This window comes from Micropterus salmoides, unplaced genomic scaffold (assembly GCF_014851395.1).
Source record: "Micropterus salmoides isolate LMB-PRFRI ecotype aquatic unplaced genomic scaffold, ASM1485139v1 Ms_hic_scaffold_15, whole genome shotgun sequence".
Classification (NCBI taxonomy): domain Eukaryota; kingdom Metazoa; phylum Chordata; class Actinopteri; order Centrarchiformes; family Centrarchidae; genus Micropterus; species Micropterus salmoides.
In genome coordinates, this window is record NW_024040596.1 from 23,335,011 (window position 1) to 23,361,109 (window position 26,099).

Sequence of the window (26,099 nt, forward strand, 5' to 3'; positions counted from 1 at the left end):
TCTGTAGTGCAGACAATAAGCATCTTCCTGTATTTTCCCCTCCTAGGCTCTGCCACTGAATGTGTTTTATATAGTCTGCGCAGTGTGACTGTTGCTGGGCAAAGTGAATTTGGGTTGTTTCTTTTTTTAAATGTCTCCGTTCTTCCCTGCTGGGCTGTAGGACACACTCACGCCTGTGTGCCACATGGGGGCAGTGTTGAATGGTGAGATGAATTGTGGGGGCAACGAGTTCACACAGGATCCTTACTAAGAGGAGAGAGAAGACAGACAAAACAGAAAGGCAGACATCCCAGATAGCAATTTCTGCTTCAAATTAGACTCTGAGGATGGTCATTTACAAGGTTCCTGGTGGACAATAAATCCCGAAGCAACACATTCATGTACAACATCCAACATGATTTGGCACCAACTTGATGTTATGTGATTTATACTTTGTAAACTGAGCTCTAGTCATCATCCTGAAAGTATCCTCACAACATCAGAACATTCTATCATTATCTACAACCTATCTTCCAGAAGATGCACACATTAGCTAGACACAAAGTCTGGTACTGAATAGTATGTAGTGTCACTCAAAAAACTGGACATGATGCATTCTTTTCAGGTGAGTGGCATCTCATGGAAATCTTTCTGTAAAATCGTAACCGTAAAGCCAATCCCAGCTGACATTGGGCGAAAGTCGGGGTACACGCTGGACAGGTCGCCAATCCATCGCAGGGCCACACATAGACAAACAACCAGTCACACTCACACCTAAGGACAATTTAGGGTCACCAATCAACCCTAGGCCGCATGTCTTTGGACAGTGGGAGGAAGCCGGAGCACCCGGAGAGAACCCACGCAGATAATAATAATAATAATCCTTATTTGTAGAGCACTTTTCAAAAACAAGTTACAAAGTGCTTTAACAAGTGTAGAGAATAATACAAAAAAACAAGATAAGAGCATGAAAAATTAATATAAAATTAGTAAAATACAATAAAATAAAAGGGATAAAATAAAGTCAAATAAGATCGGGAAAGGCTCTCCTATAATAGTATGTTTTAAGAAGGGACTTAAAAGAGTTCACTGACTCAGCTGACCTGATTTCCTCGGGCAGGCTGTTCCAGAGCCTCGGGGCCCTGACAGCAAACGCTCTGTCCCCTTTAGTTTTCAGTCGAGACTCTGGAACAGACAACAGACCTCTGCCCGAGGATCTCAAGGTACGTGCTGGTGTGTATGGGACTAAAAGTTCAGAAATATAACAAGGCGAGAGGCCATGAAGAGCTTTAAAAGTAATCGATAGAATTTTAAAGTCAATTCTAAAACATACTGGGAGCCAGTGTAATGAAGCTAAAATAGGAGTAATGTGGTCATATTTCTTTGTTCTGGTTAAAAGCCTGGCAGCTGAGTTCTGGACAGTCTGGAGTCGATCAATAGATTTTTGGGTTAAACAGGTGAAAAGGCTGTTGCAATAATCCAGGCGTGATGAGATGAAGGCGTGTAAAATGGTCTCGGTGTCCTTAAAAGTTAACATAGATCGAATTTTTGCTATATTTCTAAGTTGATAAAACCATGATTGAACAAGCTTTGTGGTGTGCTGCTCGAAATTTAAATTACTATCAAACCAAACACCAAGGTTCTTTGCCACAGGCTTAATGTGATTTACTAGGGAACCAGCAGATGGCAATATTTGATTTGCCATCTGCTGAGACCCAATGACCAGGATTTCTGTTTTGTCTGAGTTCAGCTGGAGGAAATTATTTTGACATCCATTTTTTAACTTCACAAAGGCAGTTGTTAAGTGAACTCAGCATTCCAGGGTCGTTGGATCAGACGGGCAAGTATATTTGTGTGTCATCAGCATAAATATGAAAAGAAATGCCATGTTTATGGATAATATGTCCAAGGGAAAGCAGATACAAGGAAAACAAAATGGGTCCTAAGACCGACCCCTGAGGCACACCATATTTAACTGGACAGAATGAGGAGACATAGTTGTTTACAGACACACAAAACTTCCTATTTGACAGGTAGGATGAAAACCATTCTAGGGCAGTACCAGAGATCCCCACCCAGTGCCTCAGTCTGTCTAACATGATGTTGTGATCAATGGTGTCAAAAGCAGCGCTAAGGTCCAGGAGTACTAGGACTGAGCACATACCTTCATCAGCAGACATTAAAAGGTCATTGGTGACTTTAAGCAGGGCAGTCTCAGTGCTGTGGTACTTCCTAAAACCAGACTGAAACTTTTCAAATAATTTGTTATTTTCCAGCACAGTGAGCAGCTGTTTGGACACAATTCTTTCTAGAATCTATGCAATAAAAGGCAGTTTTGAAATTGGTCTAAAATTATGTGGGAGGGAGGGATCTAAACCAGGTTTCTTTAAAAGTGGGTTCACGCAAGCCGTTTTAAAATAATCAGGGACACAACCAGTAGATAGGGAGCTGTTGAAAACAGAGATCAAAGGTGGCCCAACAGAATCTATTACTTTCAGATGTAACACCAAAATGTTTGACCTATCAGATTCTGTGACTACACCCAAACAACAATGTTTTCCTAACCTTAACCAAGTACTTTTGGTGCCTAAACTGCAACCGCTTCACATCGTCAACAAAGCCTTAACTTCACAGTCAAGCGCCACAGAATCTGATAGGTCACACAGACATGGGAGAACATGCAAACTCCACATAGAAAGGCCAGGGCAACCAGGGTTTGATGCTGTCTCACCAAGTTTTTCTTAGCACGTGGTTATTTTATAGAAACTTGTCCCTTTATCTTTCTTGGACCATGTAAACTTTTCCATCAGATTTAAGGTAAATTGTTAAAGAGAAGAAAAGGCAGCTTCATTTGTTCACCTGTTCTGCTCTGGCCACCATATGCAGCTGCAGTGCTCTCCGACAGTAGTGCAGCGGGCATCGAGCAGCTGCTCTCTCATGTTGTCTGCTCAAACCCATCTGAAACACGCCCCTTTCTCTGGAGGCAAACCAAAGACAATAAGTTGCCACTTCCTGCTCGGAAGATTGTTGAGATCATTGACACAAGAAACAGAGGGCCGTGATCCAGAGCAAGATGTCTCCACAACTTTGGGCCAGATTACAGTGAAATTGTGTGTGGATATTCTCCAGAAGAAGAAGGACTGCAGTATGTGTGTTCAGGCAAAGATACATCTAAATGTATTTTGAAATAATACACCAAATACCCTAATTTTAAGTGTATCAAAATGGTCTACAAAATACAGCAGCCATGCCATGTATCAAAATAAACCACTGCATTTTTGCATTTCGAAAACACCAAAAATACTTTTGCAGTACAATGTTGCTAATGACAATAAGGCACAGGTGTGTGCATTTAACAAGTTACACCATCTTGTGGCTTTCTTTTGTTTTTTCATGCACAATGAAAACTTTACATAGGCTGAAAGTAGCAAGCTAATGTTAACTGTGAGGGCTGCTACTTGGGTCAAATAGTTAGCTAGAACATTACGTAAACTGATAAATGATTTAGCCTAGACTATTAAAATGAACACCCATACATAATATGAACTGTAAACAATTGTAGCAATTAATGCTAAAAATCAATGGAAAGCTAGCAAATTATACATTTCTCACCTTGATCTTCCTCGCGTCTGGATCCATTTTCTGTTCTGATCTCAACTCATCTCAAATCTGTCCAAATTACTGAGTAAACATCAAACAGAGACAGAATTTTTATGATGCCATCACAAAGACTTCTCACAAAGCATATTACAGTAGTATTTTGATACAACAATTTTGAAGCCATTTTCATCAACACTATCAAATACAAATTACAAAATCCTATTTTGTATTTGAAATACATGTATCATAAATACTGTCCATTCCTGCATGTGCTGCCTCTTGTAAAGTAATGGCTTGATTGCCTGGGTTCCCCAGAGGAGGAAAACTAAATTATCTGACAAACACCTGAAATATTAATGACCTCATGGCCTTTTCACTTAGTGCCATCCTGAGGACAAACTTAGCAGATTTAGTTTCACTTCAATCAATAAGCTCTAAAACCACCAAAAAACTGCCAGTATGCTATGTTCCAAGTGATGCCTTTTTAATGCCATGTTACACCGAAACCAGAAATCACATGATTTCGTTTTTTGAAAGTGACTCCATGAATACCATTAGTTGTTTCTTTTTATTGTTAATATTTATTTGATTTGGTCTCTGTTTTTGATAATTGCTGGGGGCTCGGTTACTGTATATTTACATATTTTTCATTTATGTTTTTTATTGTACTTTTATTTTACTTTGTTGTATTGTAGGAACATTGAACATGTCAGAACCTCTTGTTCTGTTCGTCCAGGGAAAGTTGATTGAGTACTTTTGGTTTTGAGCTCTGCCATGCTTTACATTCATACAGTAACACACCCTCAGTCCTGGCAAGCTGTACTGTTGACGAAAACAATAATGTCGCTTGCTCAAGAGCATCAGGGCAAAGGCTGTTAGAACTATTTTGTCTTAATCCTGGTTTTAATATCAAGTGTGATGTAGTGACGGACCTGATGTTCCAGCTTCAACAAATACCATTCTGACAAAGCTCATACTGACCTTCTTCTTTTAGCTGGGACACATGCACACATTCCAATGAGTACAGAGCGAAGAATAAAAGAGGAAGCACTTGCATATCAAACACAAACAGACAGTGTTTGCTGAGTGTTTGACCAGTTCAAACACAGAACCCCAGACACACACAGCTGAACACACACACAATGGAGTCAGAAAAGAAAGAGGAAGCAGACAGATGATTAATTATTTATTATTATTTTCCAGAACTAATAATAAGACAACAGAAGATTAAAAGAGCTTTTAACGTAGACTCTAAGGACTGTAGGTTCACGCATGTAATCCATATAATCACTGTCAACCATTTCTTTTGAAGCTACTGCAAATTAGTTCCAGTGAAAAGTTGCATTGGGATTATTGCAGAGATCTCAGAGACAAATATTTCAAAACCATAGCACACATATGGCTTGAGGTTAAGTGAGAAAATGTGTGAAGTATTTTTTCATTTGGGTCAACTGACTGTCAAACAGCTTCGAAGTGAGAACCAAAATGTTCCCACTTTCTAAACACATTGTCACCAAGATAGAAATACAAGAGCACACACACAACATTAACATGGAAGATTGTCTCTGATCTGATTTACTTTGATTTGATGCTTGTGTGACCTGACTGACAGCTGTGGTTGTTAAGTCGTGGTGTTTATGTGTATGAGTGTGTTGTGCTAATTTGTTTGTGCTAATTATAGATTCAAATGCATTTACACACACACACACACACACACACACACACACACACACACCCACACTATAGTCGGACAGGCTTGCTGTAGCCAGTAGTGAATAATACTCTCAGTATATGTCTAATCACCTAAAGAACTGTAAAACACACATTGTGTATTGTATGTTTATCTGTGATCAGCAGGCTGCCACCTCGAAGTTCTGTTTGATGAATGTTCACACACATCACCACTGACACTTGACATAGCTGTTGTCCACCCTGAAGGTGTGGATGCAGGGAAGTGGGTGTGTTTTCAACAGATTAAAGAGATTAAATACCATTGTTGCTATATTCAGGTTCGGCCAGCAAGCTGGCATGGTTAGAAATGTGCCTTTACTCACCACCAACAGATTTCAGACAGTGTCCTCCACAGTACTATTTTTATTGTTCCATCAAGCATGAATCATATGATATTGGCTGACTGGACACGGAAATAATTAACTTCTTCCGTAGTTTTATGATGGTTCAAAACTACCATTATGAAATATTATGCCATGGCCACAGCTGCCTGCTGTGGCCCAAAATGACTGAGAGCTGTGAGAGTGAACCAAAACAGTAAAGTTGCGGACTAGAAAATTAAAACAATGAGGTGAAACTTTCAGGGTTACTCATTGAGCTACACAGAGCTAGGAGTCTACTCTCCAGGTCTCGCATACACTCAGTAATTTAGATGTCCATATAGCCAGAAATCCTTGAAATATCCTAGCTATAGATAACACATGAAAGCAGGGAACACCCAGTGGGTGATACTTTGATGTCTGTGGGTCGTCCCCCTCTGTCACCTTCAAAGGAAAAACCAAAGCACAAGTTTTAGGGCAGTGCACCAACATGACATGCTACATCAGTCCTTGCCTGGAAGATTTTATATAAAGCATGAGAATGTATTTTAGATTATCTGCTTTAGACAATGTTATCCAAAGCAATTAATGTTATCTGATGTAATAATAGTTTACTCATGCTTTTGCTATTTTATTATGTTTCTTCCTATTTTTGTTATGTGCTGTTGTTGAATGTTTGATCTGTGATCCACATTTGCTTTTTCAAGAGAATGTTACAATAAATGTGATCGGATAAGGGTTTGGAGTTAAAGTTACGTTAATCATACGATAATAACATGCTAACTTAGGTCTTGTTTGTTTTTACTCTTACTGTATGTAGAGTAGTACTGATAATCAGCGTATGTGTGCCCTTTTCTGTTAATGACTCTGAAGTCCTGTGGTTTATGTTCAATGTGTGCCAACAGATGTTAATTTCTTTTTGGCATTTGTGGACAGAAAAATTAAAGTGAGTGAGGCAGTGGAATAAGCTTCAACATCTGGATAACCAACATCATTAACAGGCAATAGTAAAACTGTGTTAGAAAGAAGCACACATTCCTGTGGAAAAGAAAATAGAAAGCATTGAAGTTACAGCAGAAGATAGATTTTTTTATGGACACATTTAAGAGTAGATAGAAGGGATGTAAGAGAAGAAATCCACTGTGCGTTTGCATTAAAAACTAATTGAAAATGACAAAAATCTTTAAGCGCAATCGACTGCATGCACACGTTTTTACAGACTGTGGGAGGGGAAAGAGAAGAGAAGCGAATAGCTCATTGTGATTAGGTAGGACCATTTGAATCATTGCTAAATGTCATTTTATCAAGTATGTTAGATTACAATGTTAGAATACAAATCTTATAGTACCTTTGTTAGCCTCCCTAGCACCTCTATGAAAGGCAATATCTGTCAGTTGATCGTTCTACAATTTTAGACTTTCCAGACTGAAATATCTCCCCCAAAATGTATTCTGTCCCTGTCAGGATGAAATAATGGATCCCCTGACATTTTATCTAGCACCATCATCAGGTCTATATTTAAATTTATCCAATACATTGGTTTATGACAAGAAACCTGCAAAACTACATATGGGACATTCCCATCAGCCTTACTTTGTTGTTAAGAAGCAAATGTTAGCATGCTAACACGATTCCATTAACTTTTTTTGTTGTTACGTTTTTCCTCCCTGCAGCTCCAGCTGTTCATATAAGCATATTTGTTTTGCCTTGTCAGCAATCTTGATGAAAATTGTATTGTTTTATTAAAATGGGAACACAATTTTTAGGCAGACAGTTTTAAAAGAACATAGAAACTCCAAAGTGTCTTCAAAAGGTACAAGCCCTGGCGACCTTTACTTCAATAGTTTCTGACTTACCCTCAAATATTAGTCATCACTGGTCCAACCTGAAATTTTACTGTTGGATGACATCAACTTGAAGACATTACCAATCATACCAGTTCACACAAATTCAGAATACAACTTGGAAACTAGATTAGTGAAATTACATTGTATGTTATCGGCATGTGGTTCTTAATGTAAGTACGTTTGCTAACCAAAATCAAAATGGGCAGTTGACAAGTGATGGTAGTAGAATATAATGCAGCCTGTCTGGATATCATACCTTTCAACAGATCAGCAGAGCAGTGACAGCAGTACTGAAATATTTATCACTGTTTCCATTTCACACGCTCTAATTGCTCTGTATCTATCTGATGGGGAGACAAAGCGGGGGATGCAAACAACGGCTGAGAGAGGAAGAGACATGGAGGGAAAGGAAGAGGTTGACAAAATAGTTCATGTAATACACTGTAAAACACCTAAATCAACCCTAAGTAAGAGTGCAAGTCAGATACATATTTACATATCACAATTGTCATTGGTGTTAAATATTGAATTATAGCACTATATTTGTGAATTCATTTTTCACAGTTCTTCACATGCGGTGGAAACACAAGCAGATAATGTTGATTTATTTCCTATATTGGCTCCAGCTTGTCACGGTTCTGTGTTTTTCTTCCCTAAGGCTGGGTTTACACGTGATTGTGTGGTTAATAACAGTCACAGGTATGGCAAAGGTTTTGATGTTGATAGCACCACCACAACACTACAGTTTTTCTTGCTTAATGCTGGTTTGAAACTGCAACAAACTCCACCGGCATCAGAAGGAGATAACACTGCTCAAGCTGGCCACCCACAGTTTTTGTGGTCTCCACTTAGTCAAGGCTGTTTCTGAACGTTTTAGGCCAGAATTCCACTGGCAGCCAGGGGACTGATCTTTTCTTTATAATATTTTTTAGGAATTAGAATACTTTCACAGTATTTATCATATATATTCGGTGTCATTTCATCCACATCATCTGTCCATAGATCTCTTTCACAGCAGACATTATGGCATGTCATAGCAGGAAAGGCATAGGTGTTATTGGTAACATTAAAGGTGATGTGAGTCACTTTCAGTGGAACTGAGCTATCATTAACAAAATGTTTATCACATGTACTTTTCCTACTGTGACAAGTAAAAATGTCTGCTGTGAAAAAGGTCTAATAGTACCTTTGCACTTACTACACCAGTTCCTGCCATGTCTTATCCTGGTTTTAATCTTATTCTGGATATGATGTGGAACATAAACCTGGTTATTCATTCATTTCCTCAAGTCTAACATCATCCAAGTTACAGATAATCTGTGCAGGAGTGTCTCTGACGCCTCAACATCACAATCAGGCTCTATTATTTCTGTATTGAGGTGCAGGTATTATTTTCCCCACACATCAAACACCAAGCATCTAAATGAGCTTATATCACAACATAAATCGCTCTGTAATGGGTGTACATGGCTGCAGTTATTGCTATCCAGATATCTCTAATCTCATCCTACACCACAGTCCGACCACTCTAAAGAAAGCTCAGCCCCAACTCTGATCAGTTGTGTAACTCATATCACTCAAATCACAAAACTCACAGAGTCATTAGCCAGATAATAATAACAACAAACGCACAATACATATAGAGTTACAACCACTAATTTGCCTTTGCCATTTTTGTTGTTTTCGTCCAAAAACAGCTGTTTTCTGTATGTGAAAATTTCGCCCGGGCCACCACCTTGGTATTGTGCAATCCCTGAGCTGTTAGGTTTCGTTTCTCTCATCAAAATGAAGGAGAGAAGAAGTGTTGCTCAGGAACAGATGGTCTTTATTGCCGTCTACAGGCTGACCCATAGGAGCTACACAGACATCCAATACACCAAGGATGTTCTGTTTTCAAGTTGTGGGCCTACAGTAGCATTTTAATCTACAGGATGATGGTTTTGATAGTGATATTGCTATTAAAATATATCTCCATTTACCTTTTAATTGAAAAATAAATAGGTTTATTTACACTTGATTCATATTCCTTAGCTTCTGACGTTTCAAAGGAGAATTATGCATCTAGGCCTAACGGTTGAGGAGTTATTACTGATTCATTTTGGTTCTGGTATTTTAGGAGTTTTTCCTGGAAATAGGTGTCTGTTTCCAAGAGGGTAAGTCATGCTGGCTAGAAATTGTGTCTGACTTTTTCGGCCGCTGCAAAACGGCACAATGTCACATGACATTAAAGCCTTGGGGGAGACTTTTTTACGGCTGCACAAAGTGGGAAGCACTTCTATGATGACAGAACTACCCTCATTGGTTTTAAGACTTCACAGACACGCACGACTTGTGTGTTGTTATTATTCTAAGAGCTTCAGATTCGTTATCTCTTCTGAAGGGGATGCAATGTATTTGATCTCCTTCTGGCAGCTCACTTTTAAAGTGTGGTCACCGTTTTACACTATAGTTTTCAAATCCTTGCAAAAGCTTACAAAACACTTCAGGAGTGTTATTGTAAAAGATGTTAAGTATTTGCACCTACTATGGTGGCCCTTTTTTAACAGTAGCCTCGGCACTAGCCTATACACCTTAACCCATTGCCTAAGATGTTTTCATAAGATACTGGGAGTGTGTCAAAACTGAACTTGTTTCCTGCCTGACGATAGTCTAAACAACATATTTTGGAGTCAGTAAACCTTAGTGTATAGGTTTTGCAAATCAGTCATATTGAGGATAACACTTATGTACATAAAAAAAACACCTTTGCTGTTCATTTTATTCCTCAGGCAAAAATACAGGATTTCAAATGCATCGATTTCAAATGCATCGATTTCATCTGCGACAAAAAAAGAGGCAAATGCTGCGAGGTCAGCCATTGTTCTAAGCTCACAAACTCTAGGGGAAGTAGAATGTATCCGACTTGATTGCAGTGTTTTTATACCCCATCCCTGTAGTCGCCTGTAGCTCACTTTTGTCTATCAAGTTGGTGAAGGTCAGCAATCCCAAAACAGACAGTTTGCAATGTTTTCGGATGTCCTTGAAACGTTGTGGATTTGGGTTTCGAGTTATGTTTTCTCCTGTTTGTTGTTTGTCGCCAACTTTGTAAACACAACTGTGTGTAAAATGCATTGCTCTTGTTTGCACAACATGGTGTTCAAGGCACCACTGTTTCCGTTGAAAAAACGTTTTGCTACGTTTTGTCAGTGCTGAATTCAACCCTGCAGTCATCTCTAACGCACCTATTACAGGCTGAGGATTGGTCAATTTACAGCGCCCCTCTTTAGATGTGAGGAGCCAATGAAATTCTGCTCAGGGCCCCAAAATTTCTTGTGCAGTCCCTGTTTGAGAGAGAGAGAGAGGGGTGGGGGGAGAATGAAGAGAGAGAGGGGGACAGAGAGACATGCGGACAGACAGCGAGGGCGGAGAATACAGGCAGAGAGACATACAGAGAGAGAGAGAGAGAGAGAGAGCGAGAGCGAGGGAGCAGGCTGGGCTCCGGCAGTTGGTCGGTATGTAGCAGCAGCGGAGCTTCTGCCGGGGATTACAAAGAGGTAAAAACGCGCCTTGGATAGAAAATATCACCAACTGGATTAAAATAAGACCACCCGAGGATGCGACGCACACCTTCCGCCTGAAGGAGAATAAAAAACACGCCGATATTCCGCTGATTTATCACAGTTTTTTACGAAAATGGCGAACGACTCCCGGCCAAAAGTCTGGTGGATATAGACCTCGCATCCCTCAGGGTGAGTGTGTGTTACACAGACATTTTCAGAGTACATTTAAATTTTTTCATATTCACAAATAAAAACACAACCACGTCGTATGCAGTGCTGTTGTTGACACAGCCCTGCGGTGGCTTTTCTTTGTCCAAATACTGCTGGCATGCGAGGCCAGCAGACCGGGCGCAGCTGACTCCTACATCGAACGAACCCACTTGTAAATACTAACGTTACACTTAATCAATTATTTTATTTGTTTGTTTTTCTGCTTAAAAAATACAGGATCCTGCTGGGATTTTCGAGTTGGTGGAAGTGGTTGGAAATGGCACCTATGGACAAGTCTACAAGGTTGGTGTGAGCCTCCATCTCTACTTGTGTGTGGTGTGTGTGTGTGTGTGTGTGTGTGTGTTAAAGCCCAACCTAGAGAACAAACGGGCGGAAACTGAAGCGCAAACATGCATTTATGTATTTTTTCCTCTCTCACGGTCTTAGGAAAACGTTTATTATAACATGCCCCCTCCCCTCCTCACTTGGGACCGGTGCGGTCTGGACTGGATTATCTCTCTGATAGCGTTTGGGCCTCTCGCTGCTTCACATCTATTCATTAGCCTATTTTTTTATTTTAGCAATGCAAACATCATCCCAGTACACCTATTTTGGTCCCCCCCCCCCCACTGCCGTCTCCTCCTCCTCTCATCCACACCCCAGTAAAATATGCCTTGCATACTGTATGCTTTGCATTGCATTGATCAGGCCAACCCCATCCGTGCATGACAGCCTTTACCACGCTGACCGACTTGTGCGCCATTGGGTGGGCGGTGTTTCATTGCGCATTTGTTCACACCATTGCACAGCAGGCCTTTTGCTGGAGTGGCTCTGTGTTGCATTAATGGGGATAGCACTGATCGCACACACACACAAACAGAGGAAAAGGTATTTGATGGAGACCTGGTTCTCCTGCAGCCCAGATTTCCACCTCCAGTGCTCCATCAGAGATGAGCAGCGACATCATCCTGCTGTTGCCTTGTATAAATGAGAGCAGAGGAAAGAGGATGACTGGGTCAGAGCTACAGGATCTGCCCAGGCATTTACTGAGCGTTTCATTTGAAGGTAATCGCATGCGGCTCTCTCATGTGAGGAAATGTGCATTGTTGTTGTATGTGGCAGATTGCAAACCACAGTGTTGGTGTACTTTATCAAAGCCTTGGCATTTCTGAACATGCTTTGTTTGGAATTATGTCATGTTAATGTCATATGACCTGTAATCAGAGGGGGAGAAACGTTCAACATTTACCAAAGAAGCATTACATTATGGTTTACTTACCATGAATTATGGACTTTGTTGGATATGCCCAAGCTTTCTCTAAAACGAGATTACCAGTCATACTTACCACTTGGATGCTGTATGCTCTGCTAAATATACCAACCTCCACATGACATTGATGGCTGCATTAGCGAAGCAGAGCCAGAGGTGATTCAGTCACTTCAAAATGAGAATATACACCTGGAGACAAGTTGATATTGTGAAGCTGGATAGCAGTGCACCCTAAATGATGATTTTCACATCATCCTTGTAGGTGGATATGTGTAAATTTCTTATGACAGCTTCAGACTTGTACGAGCTATGTTACTATATTTACAGTATTATAATCAGCTCTACTTGAGAGCAACACGCTACTGTGTGTGTGTGTGTGTGTGTGTGTGTGTGTGTATGGTTGAGTTTAAATGTCATACATGCTTCCATGTGGCTCTGAAAGAGTCCAAAATAGAGGCAGGCACTGTGGATGTGGTTCTGTTTATGCTGTATCGGGTGTACGTTCACACAGTGCAGTCCTGCAGTAACATACAGTCAGCACAGTCATAATTTGGGGATGCACAAGTCCACTAGTGTCCACATGGACCCTTGCAGACATGAGCAGATGATATGCGGAAAGTATATTTTGATCTTTATTCTTCTTCCTGTATGACATAAACTGGCTATTGCTTAGCAGTTTATCGGCTGATGTTTATGGGAAACTTAACACAAATTAACTAACAAACAGTATGGCGTGCTCCTGGAAACTTCAAAATATAGGTCTATATGAGGAGCCATTTTGGGCCTTTATGTGCACAGCTGAAGGGGATGTTACTCACTGGAACTGCTGCAACAAAATTAGGTCATAAGATGTTGACACTGAATCATCATTGTCTGAACATAAATCGTCTGTAATCTCATGCACATTAGTACCATTTCTGTCACATGACGATCAGAGTAACGGCATAATAAACATCCAGGAGTCTGAGCAGGAACCTAAACTGTTGGCACTGGCTCGCTCACATGTTTAAGGGTAAACAAGACCTTGCAGGCTTTTTTTACACAAGTTCTGTGTGGCCTCAGTGTCCACAGAGCTATCTCAAGGTCTACTGTATCTCCAGTTCTGCCTCCTGAGGATTACAAAGTGACCAGCGGCCTTCAGCGATTCCACTTCTGAGAAGAGTGTCACTTTGAATCAGACTTTATGGTCATGGACAATGAGGACGGCCCTGAGGCGAGCCTCAGTGAACCCCTGCTCTGCTGTTACCTCAGTGTGAACAATGAAATGTGTCCTGATAATTATGCACAATGACTGTCGTATGCATGCATTAGGTTATATTTTTTGTGCTAGGAGAAAGCGGCACCACTGAAATCACATCTTGATTTGCTTTGAGTTTTTTCTTTTTGTTTTATTTGGGGTTTTTTTGGCTCGGGGAGGATGGTGGCTGCTGTAAACGTTACATTAAAGCAGGGGACAAGGGGTTGTGGAAATGCTCAGATGCACTGGAACACAAATTAACCTTGACATTTTGAGTTTAGTTCCTCAGGATTCGGTGAATCACAACCACGTGTGCCATGCAAGTTTGAGCGAGAAAGAACCAAGCTCTGTTTGTGTCTGCACTGCCTGCCTCACAAACATCTGACCCAAAAGCATGCATGTGCGTGTTTGGGTCTGCACAAGTGCACTTGATCCTCAGCACTTGGTGATTGGTTGGGCTTCCCAGGCCAGCGAATGGCTGCAGAGTGTGGCTGACTGAGGTTTGTTGCAGCTGTGTGCACCGACAACAGCTGTTGGGATGGAAAAATAAAATAGGGTGGTGGGGGGTGGAGAGAGAGAGAAAATACAGGAAACGAGAATCTAACTCAGAAAACAGAGAAGCATTCACCACAGTGTTTTTGTTTAGTTGTAAGACAAATTCTGAAGGACCTCAATGTATCTCTCCACATTGTTTGACAAAGTACATGTTAGATCATAAACATCTAGGAAATCTGGTGTTCAAAAATCCCCATCTTAATTTTTTTTTGTTGAAATTTTTACTTCTAAGTGAAAACATCTGTCCGTATGTTTTCAATTTCACTTGTTTCCCATGCGATTTTCTTGATACTCTTGCGGTGATCAGCCTTATTCTTGATAGTAACAAGTACTTCTCATTTATTTAGGTAATGTGATGTTTACAATGTCGGAAATTGTCCTCTTTTTTTCCCCCTCGACAAAGCCAAATTAAAAGCAAAATAAGTCAGTTAATTGAAGACATTCGTCAAGAAGAAAACATCAGCTATCAGCGTATCTGAAATTATAGAAGCAAAAACATGACTGCAAAAAACAACAACACATTAGAATAATCTAAACTTCATTAACATCAACGAAGAGTAAAAAGGTCAGATGTCACAGTGTTTCAGTTTCCATTAAACGGTGGGAGGTAAAGGAAAAATCAAATCAGAGCTGAAGAAAGAGGCAGAAGGAATTTTTAAAAGTCCGGGGTAAGACCACACTAAGCATGTGGGGCTGGGAATCCCCCTCTCTGAGGAAATGGTTTAACCCATTTATGACTTGCTGAGTTTTAGACTCACTGAGCCTCTTACCTTCAAACCACATCTGTAAGTGTTTCAGTTTTACTGAGACAGCCTGCCTTTAAGTTTAGAAAATGAGAGCAAGCAAATGAAACCTTTTTTTTTTTTTTTTTTTTATTCTCTGAAATAGAGCAAAGCTGGAGTCGACAGACAGCAAGTGGATGTTTGTGAGGAAGTAGTGAAACGGCGGAAGTCATCAGTGCAGTGATGATAAGTTGGTGGCTTTGCTGTGATAACCAGATTAGAAAACCACATCTCTGTTCCTGTCAGTCTTTCATGTATCCACATGAAATGTTTCAGCAGTTTAGAAAATGACAACATGAGACAGTAAATCCTACTCGACTGGCTGATGTAGGCTCTAGAAATGGGGTGCAGATAATAGTATTGTTAATCATTTGTGTTATTAATTTCATTACCGTCATGCCCAAGAATATAAAATCAGTTTAAACAATTCTTGAACTGCAACTAAAAATTATTTTGATTAGCAATTAGATTGGATTTTTCAACATTTAATCTATAAAATTTATACCACTCTTTTTCCAGAATCCAAGGGTTCAGCTTTACATTGCTCAATTTGTTCGACAAACAGTCACAAACCCCCCAAACAGTCATATTGCGCTGTAGGTGTTTTCAGCAATTTCTGTAACTGCATGGAGATTTCAGCAATTTCTACTTCATATCAATTCAGGAATATGCAGTGTCTCACTCTGAAGCAATAAAATATTATTATATTTATATTGTGTATCGTTCCCTAACCTGTCATTTCAGTGGTATGTGAGGATTTCTCTGGAGCCTTCCTGTTTTTCTACAAGGGAAACTCCAGTGTCGGATCGTGCACTGTAGATGAAGCCTGCCTGTCCGCTGAGAGCTTCTTATTAAAGTAAACGTTGGTCCTGTTTACCTTTCAGATCGGAGGATGTAAAACATCAGCAGCAGGGTCCTCTGCACTGCTGTCTTCTCTTGTCTTGCATCCATGCTGTACTTTTTTCCCCAGGGAAAAAATGCCCAAGTTGAAACTCCATTCTTAAATTACTGTTGGTGAATAACCCTCAACATAAATGCTGCTGATGCAGATCACACAGGTGTTTGTTTTTTGTTGACTTCACAGGAAGCCATTGAAGAGAAGCAAGACTTGGTGTGATATGATAACTACTTTTTAGTTTTGATTAACAGCTGTGCAGCAGCATTTTGTGTTAGCTGCATGCAGGAAACGTTCATATTTTGGAGGTTGTTTGTCACAACTAATGATTGTATTGTGGATTAATAACTCTATCTAGAGTTCAAGGCATTGTCTTCAAAATGATTCACATTGCAGTCTAACACCCTAAGGTATTCAGTTTACAGTGATAAAAGCATAAAATTCTTACAAGTGAGAAGCTGGAATCAGGAAATAAAACACACACAGATAGAACAGATAAAAAACAGCAATTCAAAGCAGTTTCACTTCCTCTGCTTCTTTTCATCCTGGCTTAATAACAGGAAAGATGCTTGGTTTTTGTCTGTTGCTGATAAAGTGAAGCTGGGTGTGGCTCTCCACACTCCACTAATAATTTGATAACCTATGTATTATTTAATTGAAAGCATAAAGCACCCTGTGTTCTCTCCTATGTTTAATCATTCTGGCATTTACAAGAACTGTGAACGCAAAAAAAACTGCAACTAATGACATATAATTATATTACTTAAGTAATCTCTCAATTATTATTTGAAATTTTATATACAAAATTACCAAAATAGTGAAAAGTTTCATAACAATTGTCTTCAGACATCTTCTTTTGTCCAAAAATCGCAAATTTTCAATGATATAAAACAGAGAAAAGCAGCATTTTTGCTTCATCAGTGACTTAAACGATCAATTGATTAGCAAACCTGTTGCTGATAAATTTCCAGTAGACAGGCTATAGTCCGTCATTTCAGCATCTTCAATCTTGAAAGCAGAAAAAAAGTCATCAGAAGCACAGAATTACATACCTCTTAAACTTCTATAGTTCTCTACTTACACCAGTTCTATGGAGAGCTATTTATAGGCCAGCCCCCACTCTGTAAAGTGGTGGAACTACAAAGCTGTCAGAAGGAATAGACTCATGCAAAGCTGGCTCACCGACCTTCCGGCTATTCAAACAGGAATGTTAGTCGTGTCTGCTGTGACCTTTCACAGCACAGGAAGTGAAGTACGACCGCAACCAACAACAACAGCAGCAGCAGCAGCAGCAGCAGAAGCAGTAAAGCGGTGTCTCCACTGAGAACTTTTCTTTACAGTCATAACTACTGTTATCTACTTTGACCTTTCCAAACAGTAGAAGTGGAAGCTCTGCTGCTGATAGCGGCAACAGGAACTTGACTTTGTTACGATTTATGATGGAGAAGTTGTGCCGCTTTTTGTTCCCAACCAGGGCTGCACCTAATCATTGTTTTCAGTGTTGATGAACAAATAGGGAATCTTTCAGTGTAAAGGTTCACCAAAAGTGTGCAAACACCCAACACACCAGGGCCCGTATTTATGAAGCTTCTCAGAATTACTCATAAGAACACGGCTAAGAACTGACTTAAGAGTAAAAAGATTCTTGGCTCAAAGCTGTGCTTAAAAGTTATCAAGCATCATAGTCCTAATTTGAGTGAAGTGTAGGACTAAATCTGAAGTGTCAGTCTTAGTGCTGATTTACGACACTTTGCTGTGCCGCAAAAAGGATTTTGGATGACAATGTAGCCAAGGACCAATCACTGAATAGATTTCCTTATTTAAGAATATTCTCAGATAAACTGATAAATTGAATGGTCAAATTCCTAATAGGAGTTTATATTCAACACACGTTTAACATAAAGACTTTTCAAGAGAATACATTATGATATAGGCCTACACATTAATAAATGAAGGATAAAAAAGTTTATCTTTTATATGAGCGCCATCAGATGCACCTACTACTCCTGTATTGCTGGCTATTTGCATGAACTGTGTTTGCTTCTATCGGATTACGGGGTGTTTTGTTGGGAAGTCGATTAAAATCGTGAAGCTCTGAAGCTGAAGTTCCATAATTGTTTTCATGACTATTCGGCTTATTGATGCTTGTGATGGCCAAAATCATCAGCATTGCTGCGTTTGTCCTGTGGCAAATAAACAAAACGTCATCACCACCTTCAATTTAACTGAAAACGCATGACTGCGTAAAGTCAGTGACGAGATGACATCCCTCACCAACTCGCTGACAAAGATTATGCCTACGCTGTCCGACCGCATCTAATTAACTGTGTCGTCAAATAATTCAGAAATTCTTCCTCTCCTAAAATATTCGCGCATGTCTGTCTCCACAGTGCCATCACAAGCCCCTACTGGCAGCTCCTAACCACTTGAGAGACCTCTTGAGCTGTCTTAAATAACTGGGAGAGTAAGAGTGATTCTTAGCTTTGAGAAATTTGATAACTTTCTTTTATTCTTAAGTTTAGAAGTAGGAGTAAATTTCATGAATTCTCAGCACTTAAGACTAAAATGGCACTTTGAGAAGCTTGATAAATACCAGCCCAGAACCCAAAGTGACTTCTTTACACTGCTTAATTTTCATTCTGACCATGTTTTAAGAGCTGGAAGTTCTTACAGTGCTAGTTGCTTTTTTTAAGGCTATTTATATCATTAATCATCCCTAAAAGCACAAAGAACTTAAACAGCATTTAGTGCTCAGAGGATTAATTGATAGAAGTACAAATGCAAATTATAGATACAGTGCTTATCTTGATTGGATCATTATTAATCCCATTCATTAGTCTTGATATACTGAGTAAGGAAAGTTTCAGTTTTAATATGAAATGCATCTGTAGACTTGGCTGGTTGACAGAGCACTGCTTTACACCCATATGTCAATGAACTGTTAAGAATACCGCTGCAAAGGTAATACACTGATACATTAAATGGAAACACAAGGAGTATCAAAGAGTAATTAAAAGTAGATTTTCTTTGACACAAAGGTGACATTCTTCATACCCTTGTTAATGAGTCTGTTAGCAGTGACCAGATCTGCCTGCTAGCTACAGTTAAGATAAAAATAACCGAGCCTTAGACAGTATCTGGGTCACGTTCTTTGATGCTCACTGTTTGGACACAGATGCAGTGACGGTGCTGCTGGTGATTCTCAGTGGATTCATACAGCAGTAGGGGTGGGAATCACCAGAGGCCCCATGATACGATATTATCACGATATTTATGTTGCGATTAGATTTTAAATATATTGAGATATATTGCAATTTATTACCTTTTTCCAACTTCCAATTAGGTCCCTAAAGTCAAACTTTGTCAACATCTGTTTATCTAAAAAGATACATTTCTCTGTTTGGTCCTGTTAAGTTTTCTAGTGGACTAAAAAAGCAATAGATTTTATTATTCTAGTACCAAAAAGTTAAAACTCCCATCTGCAATTTATATACTAAAATACCGATACTTGGCGTCCGTGTATCGTGTATATTTTTTCCCCCACCCTTATACAGCAGCAGGATTTCTGTGATTTGTTTTATATTTGCAGGCTTTTTGAGACATTTCTGTCACCGAGGCCATTCATTGCTGATGTTTTTTACACGATTGCCACTAAAATAGGAGAGACACCTTTAGCTTGGATGGCATCTAACAGACATCACAGTTTAACTGCCCTCTATTTTATTAACTGTTTAATCATTTAGTCTATAAAATGTAAGCACATATTTTCCTCATCATGTTGTCTTTACTTGGCTGGTTTTATCCAACAAACAGTCATGAATCCAAATGTATTTAATTTAAAATCCTACAAAACAGAGAAAAACACAAAATCTTCATAGAAGATACAACATACTTCCGGGATGTATTTTTTATAAGCCAGCAGGCAGCAAGATGAGATGGCACAGAACAGGAGAGGCTGTGACAAAGATGACGCTGCAAGTTCACTTGGCTTTTAGTCCAAAAGCTTGCTCAGCTACCGAGACGCACTGTTTAATAAGAGTTTGTGGACAGAAGAGGAGCTCCCTTTTCTCCTCCTCTGCGACCCCACCCAGCCACTTAGGCCCAGTCCAGAACCTGGATGAAAAAGCTCTTCGTCCTCGCTTCTTGCTACTTAGAGCCCATCCTCGTTGTGGAATGCAAGGGTCATGCTGCATCCTAAAGAGGAGAAAGAGGAGAGATGTTGGGATTAGGCAGTTGAGGGAAAAGGCTTTTGAAATGAGGGATGGATGCAAGAGGGAGAATGGGGGGGGGGGGAGCAGAAGGATGGTCAGTTGCTCCTGTACATCCTTCCTCCTTAACACTGGTCATGTGTCTCTGTGGGGATGAAGAGGAGTTGGGGGGGGGTTTGATGGAAGGCACCATGGCGGCTGTTATCCCTCAGCATGAGACGGCACACGCTGAGGGGAAGAGTAGGGAGTTGACAAAAATCATTTCTTCAATTACTACAATTTTCCCACTTATCCAACACTTCCAGTATGTTTTTAGATGCAATTGCTCAAATGTGAAATGAACAATTTGTTAAAGCCTTAAAGTATTCTTATACTCTTGTATATGCACATCATAATGTATTGTTATGATGTGCGTGTAATCCTGCAGTATCTCAAGGCGGCCATCCTGCCTGTTGGCCTTGTGGTCACATACTTTCTTTAGTGTTCATTAACAGGTTAAGTAGGGAAAGTTGTGTAGGCTATATGACTCCTTTTTAATTAGTGTATTTATTTCAGAAGAGGGTGCAGCCATTTTGACACCAGTTTGTTGACACTGTACTCCACTTGGCTGGTTGTATTTATGGTCTGTATGATACAGCATATTGCTGAAATAAGTCAGAAAAAATCAGATATCCAGTCAGAATGTCAAATGTGGATTTCTGCTTTTCTCTGTTCATGTCATTGTAAATTGAATATATTTGGGATTTGAACTGTTGGTCTGACAAAAAAAGCTGTGTGAAATTAGCACTGTTTTCTGACATTTTATTTATCAAATAATGTACACCAACATGTTGTAGAGTTTAATGGATCATGTACTGAAAAACTATCAGCTGATATGGGGGGAAAAATCCATTATAATGTTGATGATGTAGAAGCTTCTCAGCCTCAGCTAAATGCCTAAAATTTGAAATGTAAATCCAGACGGCAGCATCAGCTGTGTGCTTGTCCCACTGACACTACTATTAAAAACTCATCATAATTAACAAATTGCCCCTTTTTAATGTTTTGCCTTTGTGTCTGCCGGCTCCTGTGAGCCTTGTTATATAATCCAACTATAGTATGTGCTAATGTGGTGTTGGGTGGAGCGTTGGACGCATGCAGACAGTGCAAACAGATGGCTTGTTGATGTAGCGGCGAGGCAGTGATGCTGAAGAGACAGAGAGGGTATTAACTGTAGCTCACTGTCTGTTGTGTCACATTTAGCTGGGATTTTCTCAAAGGAACATGAAACAAAATAAGTGAGCTTTTATATTGTAAACCAGCGCAATATAGCTGCTAGAGCTGGCTATCAAACTTCAGTATTTTGAGTTATGGACCAAAATATGTCCATCGCAGATTCAAAATCTTGAGTACTTATTTGCTGATCAGAGAGTTCCTGATTTAAATCACAGTTTTGCCAATATTTATGCTGTAATTTATTTTGTGGAAAAACATGTATATACTGTATGTCCAGTGATTCAATCTCTCCTTCTTTTTCCTTCCTTCCACTTCCTTATCTTTGTCTTTTCTTTAAAAGCCCAACTCCAATTAGTTTAAAACTCATCATACCCTTTCATGTGTGAGTGTGTCTGTTGTATCATTAATTATTCAAATTTCACCTCATGTCAGTTCAGTTTACATCAGAGCCATACCTCTGCCAGGCATTAGGTTTGATTCCCACTCTGCTTAAAAACACCCAAGATGTGGATGTACTTCTACTTCTCTTGGCCCACACTGTGTTACGTTAGTCTTGGTGCTGTCTGGAGTAAAACTGTTCAGCTTCAGAGGTTCTCATTGTGCATGTCTATGGATAAGAGTGTCTAAATGCTAAATGTCTGAAATCTAATTTGGAAGCTGAGGTCGTGAGGTTGCTTCTGTGTGTGAAGAGGCCGTTGTATGACTTAGAAGGAAGGGGATTTGTAGTTTATTAGGTTGATAATGCTCCTACTGCGGACAGACATCCCTTTGTATTTGCTCTTCGGTCCTCGGCTGCAGTCACACTGGCAAGCAGATGTGCTGATAGACACATTAAAGGAGGTTTCTAAGGTTGAGCTTTTTACTTGCAGCCTTACATAGCTGCGCTGTTAGGAGCAGAATGTTTCTATGATTAGTAATTGTTTTAGACAGAAGAGAAATGTTTGTTTGAGTTTCCGTTTGCTTGATATTTCCTGCATGGTAAATCAGTCATACTTCAATAACTGCTGACGAGCCACAACCTCTAAATTCTCAACATCCATGTGATCAAAACTAAAGTCCAGATGGAGCAGCAGCTTCAGGGAAACGGATCATCATGTAAACTAAAAAAAGAATAGATACATCTGATGTTAAAAAGCTGGCACCACATAACATTTTCAGAAAGTATCAGGATGTTTTGTTATTCAAGAGCTGTGTTCTTTGAAACGGTCAAAGTCATGTTGGTAGATGCTCATGTGATAGAGTCATCATCGCCCTGAACCACAGAATACATCAATGCATCTATTCAAAGTCAGTGGATTGCCAAACTCATTTGGATTAATCCTCTGGGAACATGAATGTCTGTACAAAATTTCATGGCAATCCATTGAATAGTTGCGAGCTTAGCATACTGCAAGCTAAAAAGACCGAAGAGAGGTCACATTTTTTAGTTTATTTTCCTTTTATTGCAAGAACATGATCCCTTTCTGGATCACAAATGAGGAGGATTGTATTTATTTAATTGATCCATTATTGTCTATATAAAGATCATAGCATAACTTAACCCTAGTTAACTAACGTTGTATCGTCACAAGCCATTCTCTGGCTCTTCTTGTTAGCACAGCATTTTAACTATGGTAATAAAAAAAGTCCTGAAGATTTTTTGTTAATGTGGCTCATTGTTTCATTGTCATCTGGAGGCACTTGCACTTTAAACCAGATGGCAATCAGTAAATCCAGTCTTCATGTTAGAGCTGCACACCAAAGTAATAAAGCAGGAACTATTGGAATTTGGTTAGCACAATAAGGGTGCAGTTAGACTTTTTAGCTGCTGCAGCTGCTGTTTAAGATGTTTCACCACTCACAGTTGAAAATGTGTTTCTTTAAACTAAGGCAAACAGGGATTTATAATAGAGCTATCACAATATGTGGTAAGACAATTGGAAATATATTTCTATTTTGTTGGAATGGAGAAGCCCCACCAGAAGCAATGACAATCAAATTATTTTCACTTTATTAGCATTTATCTTGATGAGTTTGGATTTCAGCTCAGGTAAATGGTCATGAATGTACACACACACACACACACACACACACACACACACACATTTCCAAGGTTAGAGCATCAGTCATGCGTTTCCAGTGTTCCTAGATGGGTTTCATGCGTCTCCCTCTCTTTCTTCCCAGCACTCCACCCTTATTGATTTTCCATAGCACTAGCTAGGATCTTGGACAACGGCCCCTTCATTCTGTTATCTGTGTCCTGCTCTGCTGATAAAACCCAGTGAAAGCCTCTCTGTTAAGAGGCAAAATGGCTGCCATTTGGGCACAGCATGCTCTGAGTTGGGGGGCTTTAGGTGGTCATGTGTCAAAGCAACCAACTCGCTTTTTTTAGGTTTAAAAAATGGGTGTTTATCATAGTGATGTCTGCTCTGATGATTTCACAAATGTGTACTCGTGTAGTTGGATATCCACTTTGATGTTTCCACATCTTTATTCATTGAAGAGGCCTATTGTTTTTGCATAAGGAAGGCTGAGAAGAATAAAGCAATTCAATCGTATATAAGGCTGTATGTCTTTCGACTTTGAGTAGAATCGCTCACGTCTGGAGCAACTAAGGGTTAATGGTGCGTTCCATTTGACATGGGAACTTTCAACTGGAACACCCCCTGAAGTCGGATTTCCGACTTGGGAAGTCGGGAGAACCGCACTACCCCGACTTTGTGATCGGGCTATCAACAGTTAGTGAAAGCTGTACTTTATACTATTTATTAGCACTTCTGTGTACTTGTGACTCATAAGTGTACACAAAGTGCTGTCCAACAGCTGTCTATGGACGTGTTGCTACAGTGTTTAGTGTGAGTAAATACCGCACAATGCGTTTTTTTAAATCAACCGGCGTATCAATAGCTAACCTGGCTAGTTGTAAACAAACAGCTAGCCGAGCGAGGTTTTCTGACTTGTCAACTGGAGTGCCGTCAACTCGGGTGTGACGTCATTCCCAGCTCCGACCTCCAACTTCCGAGGTAAATGGAACGCAGCAAAAGTGTCTTGCTCAGGGACACATTGGTTGATGTGTCAGTGGGAATTTAACCTGGGTCTACTACACCAAAGGCATGTGTCTTATCCAGTGTCATTGCCACCCCCCATTGTGTTAAGGTTTTGCTAAACCAAATGAATGATTCTGTGTAACATTAAGTTATCTTCTGATATTTAATGTAAACCAAACCAGAAAAAACTAGAAGTAGCAACATTCTGTGAATGCTTTCTCAGTTTATGGCCAGACTGTACAGACTGTGGAGTCCGAGTTCATGCTCTAAACTGTTGGCCAAACATGGATTGTTGAATCCAACATAGTAAATGGTAAAGGAGATTAATGACCCTGGGATATTTTGCATTGGTGCTAAATGATGAGCTTCAGATTAAAGATTTAATTTTGAGATCTTGTTTGGAGAAGAGATAATTTATATTTCAGAGTTGGGACAAATCTTTGGATGGGCTGTCCTCCAGGGAATCTGGCTCTGGCTAAATGCTGTATGACTGAATAAGAAGTGGATTAAGTGACCCACCAGATAAAGGCACAACCCAGTATCCCTCCTTTTGGCTCATTAAGCCTCTCCCCACACACACACACACACACACACACACACGCGCCGCCTAACTCTCAGCGTCTGGTCAAGGCTCTTAATGACAGTTGTTGGCATGTCTGAGCTTCTGTGGTTTCAACGGGTGGACATGGTGGACTGTGCGAGTGTGTGTAGAGTGTGTGTGTGTGTGTGTGTGTGTGTGGGGGGGGGGGGGTCTTACTGTATGGGTGGCCATCTGGAGAGAGAAAACAAAGCTGCTATTGGTTAGGTGGGGGGGCTGTTTGTCTTGGGTACATGTTTAGGATAAGTCTTAGAGAGCAGATTGCTGAACTGAGGCCTGTCTTTTAGTTTAAAGTTACAATATGAAACTTTTCTTCTTTTGAGGAAAGAAGGGAGTGTCATCAGTAAACCTGTGATATACCTGCACCAGTCATGCACCAGAAATGTTGCTAAATTTCTTCCAGAAATCAACCAAGATCAGTGTTATGTAGATTTGAGGTGTAAAATAGGCCAGTCAATGTAATGGTTCAGTTTGTATGTACAATTGTATGGATTTTGGATGGAGGGCAGCCAGCTATGTCATCATCTAAATGTTTGGTGAATAGTATCTATCTGAGTCTCCAGACTCAAACCAGGCTTATAGTAATATTGTGACACAGCTGGGCTTGCTTGACTACCAAAATGTCCCTAATGGCACTGAAAAGGTCAATTCAGTGTATAATGTATGACAAATGCACAACCACAAGTCTTCAGATTGCTTGTTTTATACGACCAACTGTCACACATACTCAATTTAAAATGATATAAAACCGTGAAAAGCAGCATTTGAGAAGCTGATTCGTTGATTTCCAAAATTGCAATTTACTTCTATGTTGATCGATTAATCAATTAATTAGCTAATTGTTTGGGCACTAATAGGAAACTGAACACAGAGACCCACCTAGATCTAGAACCAAATAATGGAGAATATGTTCAGTTTATTTGCTGTTTTTAAGCAGTTCTGAGTATTTTTATGGGAGGCCTGCTTTGTTGTACTTAATTTCATGTATTACACTATTATTATTATTTTAGTGAAGCAACAGACTTTGGAGTTTTCAAGGGTGTTGAATGCCTTGCTCAAAGACACATTCACAGGATACACTGGATGT

The 26,099-nt window shown here is 39.9% G+C and overlaps 1 protein-coding gene across 7 annotated transcripts in view; it reads left to right on the top strand.

Moving 5' to 3' along the window:
- Nucleotides 1-10,945: 10,945 nt before the first annotated feature.
- Nucleotides 10,946-26,099, top strand: part of LOC119904449 (mitogen-activated protein kinase kinase kinase kinase 4-like) — a 103,204-nt gene continuing 88,050 nt past the window's right edge. For all 7 annotated transcript variants that reach the window (XM_038721127.1, XM_038721130.1, XM_038721128.1 and 4 more), the window contains exons 1-2: nucleotides 10,946-11,205; nucleotides 11,464-11,529. The gene's annotated coding sequence lies outside the window, so the exon portion shown is untranslated. The remainder of the gene's footprint in view (nucleotides 11,206-11,463; nucleotides 11,530-26,099) is intronic.